Raw genomic sequence first — 16648 nt, 5'->3', positions numbered from 1 at the left:
CAGTTGGTAAATGACACTGCAAGTAGATTTGGTATAAATGCCCTATCTGCAAATAATTTAAATAATAAAATTCAAACTATTTTTCAATTTTGTATATTAGATTTTATCAGCTAATGTGTTACATTTTATTTTAAATAAAAATCTAAAATTATTTATGATAGATTATAGTTATCCAATTCAATCTTTGGAAAGATTAGATTTGTGCGTTTAATACTCTGGTTTTATATATTCAATATGTATGTATCATTATAGAGCTGCTGGACTTTTTTCTAAGCAAGAGCTTGAAAATGATAATGCTTGCTTGTCTATGAAGAACGCTTTCACGGAAGCAAACAAAACCCTAGGGATTGCTTTATTCTAATTTGGACAACATCATTTCAGATGGACCTTCGATTAAGGGCTACATTTTCACAATATCAAACATTCACAGTTATCACATACACATAGGGAATTTATTTTAGATCAATCTGTAGGTGCAAAGAGATAAACCATTAAAATGACAGGTTAGGTGCTATCACTTTTTCTCACCCAGGACAGAACCTTACACTTGGGTAGTCGCATTGAGCAGGGCTCCTGGCAATGTCAGGTGCTCTCCAGTAAGGGGTGGTGGCAGCATCTGTGTTGTGAAAATCAGCCCTGACTGTACTTCAGCTGCACGGCACTTGAGAGAAAAATTAGCAGCAGAAAAGAAAAGGGGAAGTCTATATGTAGCATACACAGCAGCTAATTAACTGGATATTAATTTCCATATGTTATTTTTTTCCTTTTACATCTATTTTGCTAGAAATGTGTTACATTAATTACCAATAGCTTAAGAATAATCTGCACAACAGTGTACATATAACACTTAGAGTGTTTTGGAACTGCTGCCATTAAAAAAAATTTACAGTGTCGGTCGCATTGAATCATGCAGGAATTTTAGATCTTACTCTGGGACAGCAAATATTTGTGGGTATGCAGAAATTATGTTAAGCAATCTGTGTACTCGGAAGGTCTACAAAATTTTGATGAAGTGGTAAATGGAGTCCATCTGTTCTGAAACGACTCCATTTATGATCTCAGCAGAACCATGTATTTTCCATTTCCTGCAGTTTTTAACTCTTGTTATCTAATCCAACTTTCAGTGAAGACAAGGGATTCTTTTTAACAATTGTTTTACTGGAAGATCTTTTTTCTCCTCTCCCCTAAAGAAATGGTCTAAATACCCTATGCACTGCTTCCATCTGAATGCTCCAATAATTGCCTAGTGTTTTTAAGATACATGATGTCCAAAACAGGAATGGGAGGACCTAGGTAAGATTAAGTAACTTGCTCAAGACTGCGCATAAAAGTGTTGCAGGGCAGGGAACAGAGGAGCAGAGTCCAGCTCACTTGCTGCCCAGTCCTGTGCCTCAGGTATGTAGCCACTTCTTCTCTGGCTATGTTCCTCATATACTTGTCCCAAATTGCTGAAAGTGGATTTAAATGCCTTTCCAAGATTCCCAGTCCTAGCAGCCCAAAAGCATCCTGATGGCTGGGCAGTCTCAGAAAATACATTTCCTATTTGCCCACCAACATTCAAGCAGGAGCTTAGAGAGTCAAAGGAAGCTGTTGTGCTTGCGGTGTGTCCGCTGAACAGCTGCTCCCTCCAAGAGGGTCAGTTCAAGCACGTAGCTCGGGCCTACAGAGTGTAGAAAATACCAGCTGGCTAGCAGTACACAAATAAAAATTGTTGTATTTAGTTACTAATGTATTATCACAGTAATGGTTTGACTGGGGATGACTAATGTATGGTTGTAGCTGCAGGTAGCCGGGGCACACGCCTGCCTACTATGGGCTGCGTGCGGTCACCTGTGACTAACACTTCCCCAGACAAACTTAATCCAAAAATCCACAGAAATCAGCATTTCTTTCTATTGCCTGCAATGAGCTTTGGATCGGACTTACGTGTCGTAGAGCCAGGCTTGGTCAGAATTAGCAGCCAGATGTTCCAGGCTCGATACGCTGAGGAATCATTGCCAACCCAGTGAAACTCGCTCAAAACACACCGAGAGAACTAAAGCAGTAAGTAAATGGAGGAATGGGAAACTGATGCTGCGGGATGGCCTCAGTGATGGCCTGTGAGGATCAGGTTGCTGTCCCTGGGTGCAGCATGGCTGCCAGGACTTTTGGAGTCCTGCCAAAACCACCACAACAGTGGCCAGCTTTTAAAAAGCTGGCTGTAAACCTTCGTATTTTTTAGAGTCCTGGGCAGAAGTTTGTTTCCACACCTCTACAGCGTGGACGCCAATGGCCATTCACTCTCCCTTGCGTGAATTTGGCTGGGGGGACACGGACGCCTCCCAAGCCCTCATGGAGCTGTGAGGGACAGGGTGCTGCGGACCCTGCCCGCAGCCCCTCCGGCTTGAGGAGGAGGAGGATAGCTGAGGGGCTTCCCCTCATGCGGGGGTGTTAAAAGCCAGTGACCGAGGGGAGGCTGAGGCGATCCCGCCCGGGCGCCTGACGAGCGGAGACCGTTAGGTGCGCGGCGGGCTCCCGCGTCCCTCACAGCGGCCTCCGAGGGGCCAGTGGCGGCGCCGCCACCCGCCAGGGGGCAGGCAGGGCGCTGCCGCCGCGCGCGTCCCGCCCTCACCGCGCCAGGGAGGCTCCCCGGGCCCCAGAGACACCTCAGGCGGCGGCGGCAGAGGAAGAGGTGGAGGCGGAGCGCCCGGCACCAGCCCTGACCCGCTGCCCCGCCGCTGCCTGCTCCTCTTCCGCCGGCCGCAGGTGAGAGACCTCGACGGGAGGGGAGCTGCCCCGGGAGGGTGAGGGTCGGGGGGTCGCAGCCCGCTCTCGCGGAGTGGGGCGGCGGGGGCCCGCGGCCACCCGCGGGCCCCCCGCCGCCCCACTCGGCGGAGCACGAAATTAAAAGCGTCGAAGACTTAGTAAGTTTCTTAGATAATGGTTATTTACTGCCCCTTATTACACCACTTGATACACTTGGGAACAGCGGACAAATTTTCAGGCCCATAAACTTTTCTTCAAGTTTATTTTGCTTAGAAAAGGCAGATTTGGTAAGCTGTGAGGCCTGATAATTTACGTGTGTTTCTGCACACCGGATGAATGGAGAAGTTGTTTGCTGGGTTTGTCTTTTGCATAGTAATGCGCCTGAAAGCTGACTCTTCTGTTACAGAGTATTTTGGATCCTTTTTTTCTTGTACTTTTTTAGCGTAATAGGGCTTCAAATTGCTGAAAGAGGTACTTAAATATCCAGGGAAAACTTGAAATACCTGCAGGAGGTTGGTTTGTGTCTTTTTTTACTGCTGAATAGGTAAGTCGCTTCTAATCTCTGTAGGGTGTGTTGTGGCATTTCTATAACAAGTGAGTGCTCTGTGTTATAAAGGGATTAAAATGTTTTAGTACATATAGTACAGCTTTTGATCATTATTGCTAGGCTCTTATGTTTGTGGGTGGCAGATAAAGTATATGGTTTAGCAGGGACATATCGTCACTGACAACCCAGGACCATACTAAAGTCTGTTGAACCTGAGACTTCTTTTATGACCAGTAGGGATGTGGTCAGCAGAAGTGCTGAAGGCTGGCAAAGACACTTTGAAAGCATTTTTGGACACACAAAGTAAATCTGTAGTGTAATGTTTGAATTTGGTTCAGCATAGAAGTCTGCTTTTCTCCTGTTAGATGTGTTATATTTTATTTGTATTGCTATGTGGCTGACACACTTGGTCGTGGACCAAGACCACACTGTGCTAAGTGCTGTGCAAATATAAGGTGGGGAAAATCCACTCAAATGCATCTGAAAACTGTGGTTTTTATTATGAGGGGGTTGTGATTTATTATAGGAAATAGTGTCCTGTGCTGGACACTGCAATATGAAGATTTTTTTCATTGTGGGAAATAGGATGTAACTGTAATGCTTTGTGCTAAGATTCATGATGCGGGGGTCTTTTTTTAAAAAAAAAAAAAAAAAAAAAAAGGAAAAGGACCTAGGAACTTTAAAAGGAACTCTCCTTCAAAAAAAAATAAAATATATGAACTTGTTTACTTTATGTCTAAAAAGGAAAAGTACCACAAAGAAATTCTATAGCTATTATATATTTTGAGGATAAATAAGAATAATGTGGTGTTGTCATTTTTTTAAATATTATTTTTAAGCAAGCAGGATTCCAGGAAAGAAAGAGAAGGTTTCTAGGATGGTTTAATGATTGTGTCTGGATCAGAAATAAATAATTAAACAGTGTGGTTGTGTGTGTGTTGGGGGGTTTTGGTTGTTTGTTTAGGTATCCTGACCTTTCAAATATTGAAGTCCTCATCTGGAAGTTTTTACATGATCCCCTATAGGTGGAAGATGAAGGTGTTGCAGGTCTATGTTAAGACCCGTGATACAGTGTACTCATGATATGTTTGTGTGTATAGTGAACTAAGACCTTTTGAAAAAATCTTCATTGCAGTGGTTGACATTAAAACCAGTATTTGCCAAAGTCACCGAACATCGACAGTTTCCCCCATCTAGAAATGTAGAATGGAAGATGAGGTGTATGTGGAATACCATTCTGAAAACAGTAAGCCAATACTGATTTCTAATGGCCATTATAGCATGTTATTTATGCTTCCAGAAGCCATTACTAACAGCAATTAGGGTCATTGGGGGTTCTTGTAAAGCAGCCATTAAACTTCTTAATTTTTTTCTTAATGAAGCTAATGTCAACACCATTAAGAGTAAACAAGGAAGATACTTCATTCCCTAATGTATGTGGATATTTATGTTCTCATGGTTTGTGCTAAGTGAAAGAGCAGGTGCTTGTTGAGAGCTAATTAGTTTAGGTGTTAGCCTAGAGACAGATAATCATTGTCTTCTGTTAATGTGGATGTTTGTGTAATTGCCAGTTGCTCTTAGATTAAAAAAGGAAAAAGACAATATCCCCCGCGGAATTACAAAAAAATCTCTAAATTGAATTCTTAGATTTATTCTTGGGTTACATCTTTGACTTAGATTTAGCATTACAGAATTTATCAACATGATGCATTCTGAATTATTACGAAGGCTGTAAAACATAGTCTGAAATAACTTCACCCAGCGATTCCTCCCTCAGTCTCATGGTTTGTGTTGAAACTACATTTTATCTTTCTGGAAAAGGATCCAGTCTACATGGATTTGTTTGGTGTTTTGGATTAATAAAATGTAATAGTCAAACTGTACTAAGCATCTGCAGGGCTTTTGTATTGAAAGTCTCATTTGGGACTTTTTCTAGATAGATTTTTTTTTTTTTTTGGTGTAAATCAAAGATTGTTTTATTATCATAAGAAATCAGCCTGGGAACTGAGGTGTGTAACAGCAGATAGCCAATGGAATTGGTGTTGTCCTCTAGGTTGCAAAGAGTTGTCTGCTTCAGTGCTGCTTTGACTTACCAAGGTGTGAGGATCTGTATTTACTAGCAGTGAATGTGCGTTGGCTGCTGTCTGCGCTACTAACTTGTTTCTGCTGTTCTTTTGGGGGGAATTTGGTGCTCTGTGTGAGAAGCATCTGTGTTCACAAGCAGTTCCAAAGATTTAGGCATACCGTTAAAAGTGGAGTTACAGACCTTACTTGAATCGAAAAGGTTTTTCAGATGAAAACTGGGACCTGGCTGAGCCAAAGATCACTCTTTTCTTCTCTAATTAGAGCCCAGTCAGTATTCAAATTTTTAAATGCAGTCTCTCTATAAAGCACTGTTTGAGGAGCTAACCCATTCTTTCAAAGACTGAATACTGCATAAATAGGGAGATAATCTATTAAACTAGCATCTGCAGAGTTTCAAGATGATTATTTGCTAAACTGACAGGATGTTACAGTGTGAAATAGTTTGTAACCACTGTGCAGTTAGATCATCTTGTATTAAAATAAGGAAGTGCAACTTCTTCCTTAGATCATTATGGTGTACTTCATGTATAGTCAATGTCTTGTGTTTGCTCAAAAACATATTTTATATCTTACATTTTGAAAACAGTAAAGACATTGATCTGGGATTTCCTCATACTCTTATTTAAAAAAACACAACATTTTCACCTGGAAAAAATTCTGCCTTTAAAAAAATAGGAGTTTTATAACACTTTTATCTCCTAATAAAAATCATTATTATCTCCAAAGACTTGCAAATCACTTCAAATAACTATTGTTGTTGCTTGCCTTTTGCCTCTTATACCATCCTATCTTCCTGAGTCACCTCGAGCAGGATCCAGGCTCTGTCTTGCGGTGCCAAGCAGCAGGGTAGTCCATATATGCAGGCAGAGGAGCAAGCAATACATTTGATCTTTCCTTTGGAGCTGTTTTTCTTTGCTTAATAAGCATAACATACAATAGTGTAAATATGCTGTAATAATATTTCCTGCACATCATGTGCAGGTTGCTACTGCTGTGTGTTATCTCTTCAGAGTTAGTAAAATTAAGGTGTAAAAGGTGAAATAATTTTGTCTAGGTTACTCAAAGATAGATGGCAACATTTAAGTAGAACATGGGGCTACTGTTCCTTTTCTCATCAAGGCATTGCTTCACCTCAGTAGCTTGGAATTATGTCATGAGCTTGTGTCAAAATGTATCCTTCAAACTTACTTGTTTTGTGTAGCCTGTTTCCAGTAGCATTTTTATAAAAATCAAATAAACCTTCTCTTCTGTGGCAACCAAGCTGTTGTTTTGATTTTTACAGCACAGGCCCTGCAGTTCAGAGGCTTCATGTCTGTCGGTGCTTTAAAGACGAAACAAAGTCAAAGCTGGCTCTCACGTGATGTGGGGCCACACATACCACTTTTCCTAAGAGCTTCCTTCACAGCTAATGGCCAAAATGTTCCTCTCTAACAGCTGTTCTGCAATCCTCATTTCAGCTTTAAAAGTAGCTTCTGCTCTGTAATTAGAGAGAAGGAACAAACAGGGTGTGTTTAACTTCTGTTTCTGGGCATAAAACTAAGTGAATAAGTAATGCATTCTAGTTAAAAACAGAAATAACAAAGATTACACTGTTAGTTACAGCCTTGGTAAGTCAGAGAAAGGTGACAAGTTTCTTTGAATATGGCTGGCTGTTTCTGGCAACTTCTCTCTGAAGTGCCCCAGTGCTATGCATGTGTCTGTGTTCCCTGTAGTATATATATGTTTGCTCTGCTTGGGTAGCTTGCAGGGCCTTCTGGTAAAGGTAATTGAACAAGACAATTTTCAGACTCATTCTCCTGTGTCCTGCACCACAGTTTGCTTATGAGTAGCGATAGGGCTTTGTATCATCTTCTGTTCTGTGTGATGCAGAAACAAGTACTGTTTGACATGTGAGTTGTCATTCAGCCCACACCAAAAGAATGTGTTTTTCTGAGGTGCTCAGCAAGTACAGCAATAAATTCTTTTTTTATAATGCTGCCTTGTAAATGGCTGGTTATAAAACCACAAGCATACTCTTGTAATACAATCAATATGAAAATATTTTAAAAGGACTTTGATTAAGTTGTAAGGTCTTAAGAGTGCATGCTTTATTTCGAGGAAGGAGACAATATAGTAAGTGTTTTATGGGTAGATAAAAGTAGAAATACTTTACATGTGACTGTATAACTCTGTTTTTAATTTATTACTTGTCAATCTATGAAGATTTGTTATGACTAATAATGGTGAGTTAGCATTTTGATAAGTTAAATAAAATATTTCAGTAAGATGCTCTTCATTTGTAATATAGCCTGGGTTTTAGTCGTTATTTACTTAATGTCCAATCTGTGAAGTTTTCCGATTTATTTATTTATATAAAAATTATAATGTATTTATGCTAGGGAGTTCTTTTAAAGAACTAGTTGATGGTCAAACCACCTAGCAGTGACTAAGTCTTACTCAGATACCGTTTTCCATTCAAGTAACCAAAATGGTGAGGAAACAAGGGTGCCAATAGAATGACAATGCACATGGAAGGGCTGAGCATGAGTGCAGCTGGGAAGGACCCGTCAAAGGTGGATTCAAGCAGGCTGAGCTCACTGACATTTATTCAAAGTCAGCTGAAATTAATGGAAATGGGCAATAAAACTCTGATCATTTAAAATGCCAGATATTCTTAGCACCTGGCTCATGTCAGCCTGAGTCCATCTGTTACGATATTTCAGGCAGGGCCTGCTTGCTGAAAGAAGCTCAAACTTAGGAAAAAAACAGATTGGGTCAAGTTGAGAGAGGATGAACTTTGTACTGGGGCTTTTCTGTGTGTCTACATCTTTTTCTCTGTTATTGCTACTGAGTTTATGTGGGACTAAATAAAAAAAAAAATTCCACTAGCAGAACAGAATTTCAGTTTCAATTTCCTCATTTGAAAGGAAGCTGGGGTATGGCTATCAAAACTTGCTCACTTCCTGACACTTTTTTGCCTGATCTTCTGCTCCCCCTTTGCTGGCGACTTCAGCCTGCTGCCGTGAAGGTGGCTGTTGTTTCAATACCAGAGAAACAAACATTTATATATTTGTGAGGTACACATTTATTGGAATAAACTAAAATAAATGACAAGAGACGTGAGAAATGTATGTAGTCATTACTAGTACATCTTAATCAGGAACTGGGTTTTGAGGTGAAAATGCTTTAAAAATTCTCATCACGGATAAAGCCAATGAATCAATTCTGATACTTTAATTGTGCAAGTTCTTACAGTCCTACTTACTCTGTGTAGTACATATACTAGTGTACGTAGGCCCTGTGCATATTATTAGAAGACAGGAGAAAAATAGAGGCAAAGAATGTTTCTGTGGATTTATAACTTGCAGGTTATTGGACTGATTTATTTCAGTCCGCCATCAGAAGGGAGAGTAGGTGTTGCAGGGTGTGTGAGCCTTTTCCCTCATGCTGGGTCAGAGGAGCATCTGCAATTCTGCTCGTGAGGGGGGAAAAGGAGCAGGCACATCTCGTAGGCTAAAGCTGTGATCCTGAGGTGCACCGTATCTCTGCGCTTGGCAGTGATCAGCAACAAGCAGGCGGGGAGGAGTGTGCCCCCTTGGTTTGACTGTCCAGACAGCTGTACGGCTGGAGCTCTGATGGAGTCTGGCTGGGTGTGAGAAGAGCCTGGAAGGTCTCTCCTCCCTCGTGAGCCCTCTGGCCATGGACTTTTAACTGGAAAAATCTTTTTTTTCCTCTAGAATTGACATAATCTGGCAGTCACTTCACAATCTTGTGAGCTGGTTGAGGTTTGGGTTTTTGGGGCCTGATTTTTGCTCTGCTGTGAAGTAGTTCATTAATGATTTTTTTTCAGCGAGGGCTTGTGTATTATGTACAGGAGAGCACAGCTGCTTTTGGGAATGTCCTGGGAACTTTAAATTCCTTTCTGCTCACTAGTTATGTAAAAATGACTAATGATGGCTGCGTAAAATATTATTTTTTTCTAGAAATATTCTTATATTACTTTGAATATAAATGCAGGAGTAAATGCAAAGAAGGGTGTGATTTTTATGGTGTAGCTAAGCTGGCTCAACAAGCAGCCGTCACTAAAAGTGAGCAGTGCTGCTCGCTTCCTGCCCCTGTGCTCCCACCCCTCCCTGAAGTCAGCACTGGTGCTCATCTGACTTGCTGGTGAGCTGATTCATGGAACTAAATGGGCAAAAAGATTTTTTTTTTTAATAGGATAAGCATTTTTTAAGTCTGATTCCCCGCCCGCCCCCCCCCGTAGGAACAGAACAGCCAGGCTAGAGGAAATGGCAAGAACACGTTGTTGAACTTCGGGAGAGACAGGTGGGAACGGTTCCCTCCTTCGGCGGTGGCCATACTGTAAAACTGTGCTCCTAATTATCCCAGTAGTAAGCTATACTTCTGCAGACATGCTGGAAAAGTGACGTGGACTGTGTTTGGATTTGAGGTATTGCCAATTGAATCGTTAGCCCAATTTCAGTACTTAAGAAAGAGCTGGGCTCCTCTGCTTTACTTGTACGGCAGGAAATGAATGTGAAAATATTTCACTGTAGTACTTTTAAAAAATCACCTATAGCATTTTGCAGGTTCCTGAGGAGTATCCTGTTTTGGATTTAGTAGTTTTTATTTTCAGTCTGCTAACTGTAATACAATAACAGTTACAAGCCCCCCACTCCCTTTTTCCTCAGGATGCTGCACTTTTAAAATAAGGCAGAAGATACATTGCAACACTATAGTGACAGCTGTGTTGGCATATATTGTGATTCACTTAAAGTGCAGTGTTATTGCAAGTAACATAATAATACAAAATTCATAGCTGTTGGAAGGTAGTTAAAGCTAGGAGTTGCCATGAGAAAGGGAAAATATAATTTGATAACAATACAAACACCATGTTCAGTTTTCAAACAAATAGGAAAAAACCCAGCATAGTTATTTTGTAAAAACAATTTGATGCAGTTCTTACAGTGCCACAATAGGCAAAATTCCACACAGGCAGTTTTATTTTCCCCGGAAAGCTGATGTGTTGATTACTTGCATGTTCAGAGCTCACTTGCAGAGTTGTAGAACATGATTTAGTGACACAGGTTGTCAGTGTGAGCAGAACTGCATGTGGGTGTTAATTGTTTCTGGTCAAGTGCAGACCAATAAATTAACAGTGTTGCTAGATAAAGGAGATTAAATTGGAATTCATGAATAATATATTGGAAGAATAAAGGGGGAAATGTTGTTTTTTTCAAGATTCTGAGCAGATTTAGGCAAGAACTAGAGAGTTGTTCTTTTCTTATATTGGCTGTGTGTTCCATAACTGTTTATCAAGCATGTTTACACAGGGAATTTGGATGTAGTTGTAGCTAAGCTTGTTTACCAGAGAAGCATTAAACACTTGTTTTGCATGTTGAATTACTTTTTTTCCTACATCTATGCAGGCTGTTGTATTTAGAAATGCATTCTGCTGCACTTGTTTTGAACTGCATTGAAATATGGATCCTTAATCAGTGATGGTTAGGCTTTTCTTGGAGTTGTCTCTGCTACCAATAAAAATATGTATATGTATATATAATGATACATTATATGATCATTATATGTATATGTATAAATAAAACTAACTGCAGTGTCATTTCTGGAGGCTATAGAATCTAAAAGATACTTGTGCTTGGTGGGTTTTTTTTATCTTTCTGGATGGCTTCTCATCATGTTCTGTGTATCAGTATCCTAGGCATCATTCTTTGGGCTTGTGCATTTACAAATGGATAACCAATGTTTTAAGAAGCACTTGCCAAAAAAAAAAAGGAATGTTGGCTGTAGAAAGTATGGGAAATCTGGGAATCAGAAAGCTGGAAATCAGTTAATTTGCTTTCTCATTTAAACCAAGGCAAGGAGTGAGGCAGCACTTCTTCAGTGCAATGTATTCAGTGTGCTGAAAGCTATGCTGAATAACATAGTGTTTAGTTGGAGTAGTTGGAAAGAGGGTGAGGTGTTGCAGTTCCTACATGCTATAAAAACATTCTCACTAGAAATAGAGGGGCTTTGCCAAGGGGAAAAAAGCAGGGAGAGGGGGAGAAAGGATATCTTTAACTGTGGCACTGCACTCACAGAAATGGGATAACTGTAGGTTGCAGGCAGAGGAGACCTAATTATATTGTATAATAATACTATAGTGGACCTGGGAAAAACTTGCCCCGATCCAGAGTCAGGCTAGGTTAGTGATAACATTGAGATGGGGACTCTGGAGATACTAAAAGGGGGAAGGCAGCGTACATCTTCTGGAAGCCCGGTGTGTTTTAAAAGCACTTTTGCATGCAGCTACCTAATGTGTTTAAGATCAAATTGTCCAGAAATATTTTTATGAGCTGCTGCGACCTGAGCTCTGCTCTCAGAGCAGTGGCCTAGCAGTGGGCAGGGGAAGCATGTACACTCCAAATGGGGAACAGCTCCATCCCTCTTTTCAGTGTCATGGTTGAATTTTAATAAGTTCTCTTCTTGTATGCTAATTAGTGGTGTTGTCACCATGATTTGTGCCTTTTCTGCAAGACACCAGCTAGCTGTATTTGTGTCCACCCCATATGTTACTGCTTTAAGCACCTTGGGGTTCTGGGTGCTGCCTCTCTGGGGTCACTCACTGAGCCTCAATGTTGGGAACAACTGCCCTGGGCCTTAAAATCAGTGCTGACTCTCTGCATCTGTTAAAGTAAACTTCTCTGGAGCCCCATCTACTAGGAACACTTAAGTCTTGGAGGCATGAGATAGCTGACAGTCACAAAGACACATAGCTAGTTGTAGGGGGAATTTTTAAAGTAGTTTTCCAGGTGATGCTGGAGATTGCTGGTCAGTACAAAATAAACTATACTGCATGCCGTTCCCTGAATCTCCCTTCTTTGGAGTGTTCTTTGGGATTTGGTTGATGCTCTCCAGGGTTCCCATGTCCCTGTTCCTGTACTTGACGCCCCCAGCACAGGCTTTTCTTTGCTCCGTGGGAAGGATCCAAGCAGACTTCAATTCTCTTGCCATTCCCTCTGCTGCTGTGTGACCCTCTGGTCAGTCGCAAACCCTTGGGTGGTCTGTTGCATGGTTACCACACAATTTGAGTTCAGACCTGAAAAACTGGTTTTTACAGGCACTAACCACCTGTTCTGCTAGGGAACAGCCCAGGTAATTGTGGATGGTCTTTAATGATGTCTTGTTCAGCAGTGGAGGCTGAGGGCCACTCCTCCCTCCGTGCAATGCCATACAACCAGCCCTTCCTAACTGTGTTCCATGTCTTGAACAAAAAAAGTTACGTTTAAAGAGCTTTAGTAATGTCCAGCTGAACTTCAGAATATGTCCTGTGATAGTCATAAGGAATTTGTGATTACAGAGCAGAGCTGCTTATGGTAGCATTGTTTCCTCACCCACTCCAGAAGTGTACGCAGTCAGGCTGCATGTATATCTTCTAACATAAGCATATATTCTTCCATCAGGGGAGCAACTCAGTAATTATAGCCACACTAGTTTTTAGACAATAATTGGGCAGGTAACAGGTCTGCATTCTAACCTAAGAGGATGACTGCATAAAATGTTGCCAGGGAACAAGCTAAAATGCCTTAGTTATTACCTGTGTATAATGTTATCCTACATAAGGTAAATGTGAGACAGGTTGTTCTACTTTCCTTTACAGGAGGCTATGAGTTTGTACATTGACAGTTACTGTGGGAAATTTTGCATGCTATTAATCCTCACATTTCAATTGATCTAATAATTTATTTGTGTAACTAGGTAGTTTTCTTTACCGTGGTAGCCTTTAAAAAAAAAATCTTTAAAATCTGGATAATTTGATAATTTGGACAGACCTTTTGTAGAACAGAAGCTGCATTGTATGCCTTTTGATTGGAAATAATACCTGTGTCAGAATGATCCCAAGATGTAGTTTTATGTAGTTCTAAGCTGCATGGGATGTTTGCCTGTATTCCCATAAACTATTCATTATTGTTAATCCTTTTCTATGTTGATATATAGCTAACAGGATAGAAAGGTAGGTGACAATTTTTGCCCACCTGCCCTTTTCTCTGTTTAAAAAAAGACCAAGCCTTTTTTTACAAGGTAGTAACCTGGGGGGAAGCACCTTCCTTGCAATATTGCCAGAGATAGCTTTTGGTTATGAGTTGTTCAAAAAAAAAAAAAGAGGCATTTCGAAACTGTAAGGCTCATCTTTCACTTGCCTTATGAATTTTGATCTATTTTTGGCCTAAGTTGAGTTTTTCTGCGGTCAAGTGCTAAAAGCTTTGTTTAACACACAATTTTGTGATTTAGTGTCCACTAAAAATGTCTGCTATCATTAGTATTCTGATAAAGCACTAACCTTGTGAGTCAGCAGGCTAAATCATTCTTATAACTTCCTTCCTGTCTTAATGGAGAAGTCAGCAAACATTTAAGCACTTTCCTTGGGCCTACGGCTTACATTTTTACATATATTTCCCTATAATCAAATACGAATTTTAGATTTCAAGCATACTAAATGAAGGAGTATATGGCTAAGATTATATGCTATGCTTCTGGAATATGCCATATGGTTTTGTATTGGTGCAGCTACCTTGGTTTTGTACTTTACTATAGCTTGTTTATGCAAGAGGCTAATTTCTGAACAAGAGCTAGAGGTACAGCCTTTTCAAAGTAGGAGTACTGACACAAACATCTACTTTTATTGATGAGCTTCCTGGCTTTTCTTTTGTTCGACTTCTGCCAGAATGAGAATATACCGTTTCTTATTTGGAATTTCTTGAGCTGGATTTACCATGCAGTCTGAGTTCCTTGATGCATCGTTCATTGAGTTGTCCCTATTCCTTAGACTGACCTCCTGTTAATCGTTTCTGTAGGGTCATAAAAGAAGGGCAAACTGGGAAAGTCACTCAAGTGCTTGGAGGAGGAGCAGTCATCAGGCCAAGTGCTGCTCCTTGTATGTAAGGTGGGAGGATCAGACCTGTGGTCTAGTCTGTATCGACTCTGGGGAGATCACGCACGGCTGTGATCAGAGTTCCTCGGGAGTGGGGAGGGCTCCACCCCAGTGCCACAATCTGCCTTCACAGTATGAACTGCAGGAAGAAACATTAGAATTACACACACATGTAGTGGTACTTAATTCAGCATTTTTTTGTCACAGTTATGACTTGCTTGTATTGCTTTTTGTTTAAATGATAGGTTTCTAAACACATTTTTGTGCTAGCTTCCAGGCTTCATCTCAGCCAAGGCAGGATATTTTAGGGCAAATTTATAATCAAACAACACTTAAAAGAATTGATGTATTAATTATTATATTTGCTCTCATGACTATAATTTCTGTAAATCTTAATATTTATTTATTGTGGGTGACTTGAATCCTTGCTTTATGTTCACAGGACAGATTTATTTTTCGCCATGATATTGATAAAGCAGACATCTAGTATTCATAGTACATGGAAAATATCCCTTGTACTTGGGATGTTTGATTGCAGCTTTGATTTTACTTTATTTTACTACTTTTGTGCGTCATCCTGTCTAAGAATTCAGGATTTCATAAATCAGTGTTTTGGGTGGAGAGTTCAGTGAATGTTAGTTTCTATGTTAATTGTCCCTAGCTATTGTCTAAATAGAAAAAACTTTTCCTAATTATTTCTTAATTTGTGCTTGATATCTGCTACCAACAGTGTACAGTTTGTTTCCCAATGGGATGCTTTTTTCTTTTACCCCACTGATTTTTTTGGAACATCACTTGACCTGTTACACCTTTCTTGCAAATCTGCTATGTCTCACACACACACACACTTTGTTTAAACTCCATCTAAAGCTGAGTTTGTGTGAAAGACAAGTCTTTTTCTGTGCTTGTCACTGAACATATTCAAGCTGTTGCGTCTTTTTGTAAAAACACTGTGGAGCAGCTATAATGTTTTGAAACTTAAGTTTTGACTGTTTGCTTGTATTTAATTTCAACTTTTCTTATCTGTTTTTTTGTGCTTGAATATGCTTATATGTATACTTAACAGAGACAGTGATTAAATTATTGGTATAGTCCAACATGTATGTGCCTGAATACATATATCATCAAACGGTTACTACTTACAGTCATTTTAAGGAGCTGATTAGATTTTTTTAACAAAAATACATACCAGACATTTTCACTTACATTTTGTCCTTTCCCTTCCTCATTTCTGACTTGTAGTGTCTGTATGCCTAGGCTTAATGTGGTGATGAAGTAGTAGAAGTCTAGCTGTAAACCAATGTTTTATGATTTAAATAAATGTTACAGCATTTTTATGTCTGTGTGTAATATGTAGAGTAGCTAAAAATGTAGATGTGCCTGTTTTATGCATGGTTTAGGTCACTGAAGGGTGGCATATGGCTTCTGTTTTTCCTTACCCTGAAACACTTGGCTGTTAGCTCCTGGATGAAGTGTGCTGACTCAGAGATAGACATGAATGCAGGATTTGTCATATTGTGCATTATATTGTATTTCAGTGGTTTCATTTGTTAAATTTTTGCCTTTGAGATACTTTCTCTTTCAAGCATCACAGTATTTCATAGCGAAACTTTGTGAAAGTCAGTTAAATGACTTAATTTAAAACCAGCAGAAATGTCTGAGGGAAGTGTTAGTGTAAAAGTGGTTTTTGGATTTGTAAATTTTTGGGGAGCGTGTTACTTCAGAAACATTCTACACACACATAAATGTTTGTGGCTTTTTCTTTCTCATTGGGAACTTGTGTGTCTTTCTAAACTGGTAATCAAAAGCAAAAATACTTGGTTTTGACATTTGCCTAGGGAAGGTGTGTAAGATACATAAAATATGTATTATGAACTGCAAACTGGTCACAAAATGATTGATTTTTTTTTTTCAGTTTGTGTTCTTAACTCCCTTTTGACTAAAAGTGTGAGCTTAGCCTTTTAAATGGTTCTTTTTATCTTGAAACTCCTTCGATTAATCCTCCCCCTTTCCTGCACTTGAATGCAGAGACTTTTGGTGTATATCTTGCCATGCAACCATTGTAAGTTGGAAGTAGAGAGCACTTTTTTTTTCCCCTCATGAAATTACTGGTTTTTTAGGCAGCAAACTTGAAGTGTGATTTAGTGGTGGAAGTGTAAACCTGGCAGTCAAAAGATGTGAATAGTGTTCGTAGGGTGATTCTAGCAAGTGAGACTTTTTTCTGGATTTTTCTTTCTGCAAAATGTTGGTAGAAATAAGAATACATGAGGTTTTATTTACTCATCTTGGAGGCCCCCGGACAAAAGTGGAAAGCATTCTGGACATTAACAGTAATTTGGCTGCTGGAAGTTGCCCAAAGTACT

At 39.9% G+C, this 16648-nt stretch overlaps 1 protein-coding gene across 2 annotated transcripts in view; it reads left to right on the top strand.

Annotated features, from left to right (window-relative positions):
* Positions 1-2652: 2652 nt before the first annotated feature.
* ADCY7 (adenylate cyclase 7) overlaps positions 2653-16648 on the top strand; it is a 68203-nt gene continuing 54207 nt past the window's right edge. Inside the window, exons 1-2 of one of the 2 annotated variants that reach the window (XM_075510646.1) lie at positions 2653-2745; positions 9621-9806. The gene's annotated coding sequence lies outside the window, so the exon portion shown is untranslated. The remainder of the gene's footprint in view (positions 2746-9620; positions 9807-16648) is intronic. The other variant, XM_075510650.1, reaches the window with a different exon arrangement.

This window comes from Mycteria americana, chromosome 8 (genome assembly GCF_035582795.1).
Source record: "Mycteria americana isolate JAX WOST 10 ecotype Jacksonville Zoo and Gardens chromosome 8, USCA_MyAme_1.0, whole genome shotgun sequence".
In the NCBI taxonomy this organism is placed as follows: domain Eukaryota; kingdom Metazoa; phylum Chordata; class Aves; order Ciconiiformes; family Ciconiidae; genus Mycteria; species Mycteria americana.
Note: the sequence above shows the minus strand (reverse complement) of the source record. Positions and strands in the feature narration are given on the sequence as shown.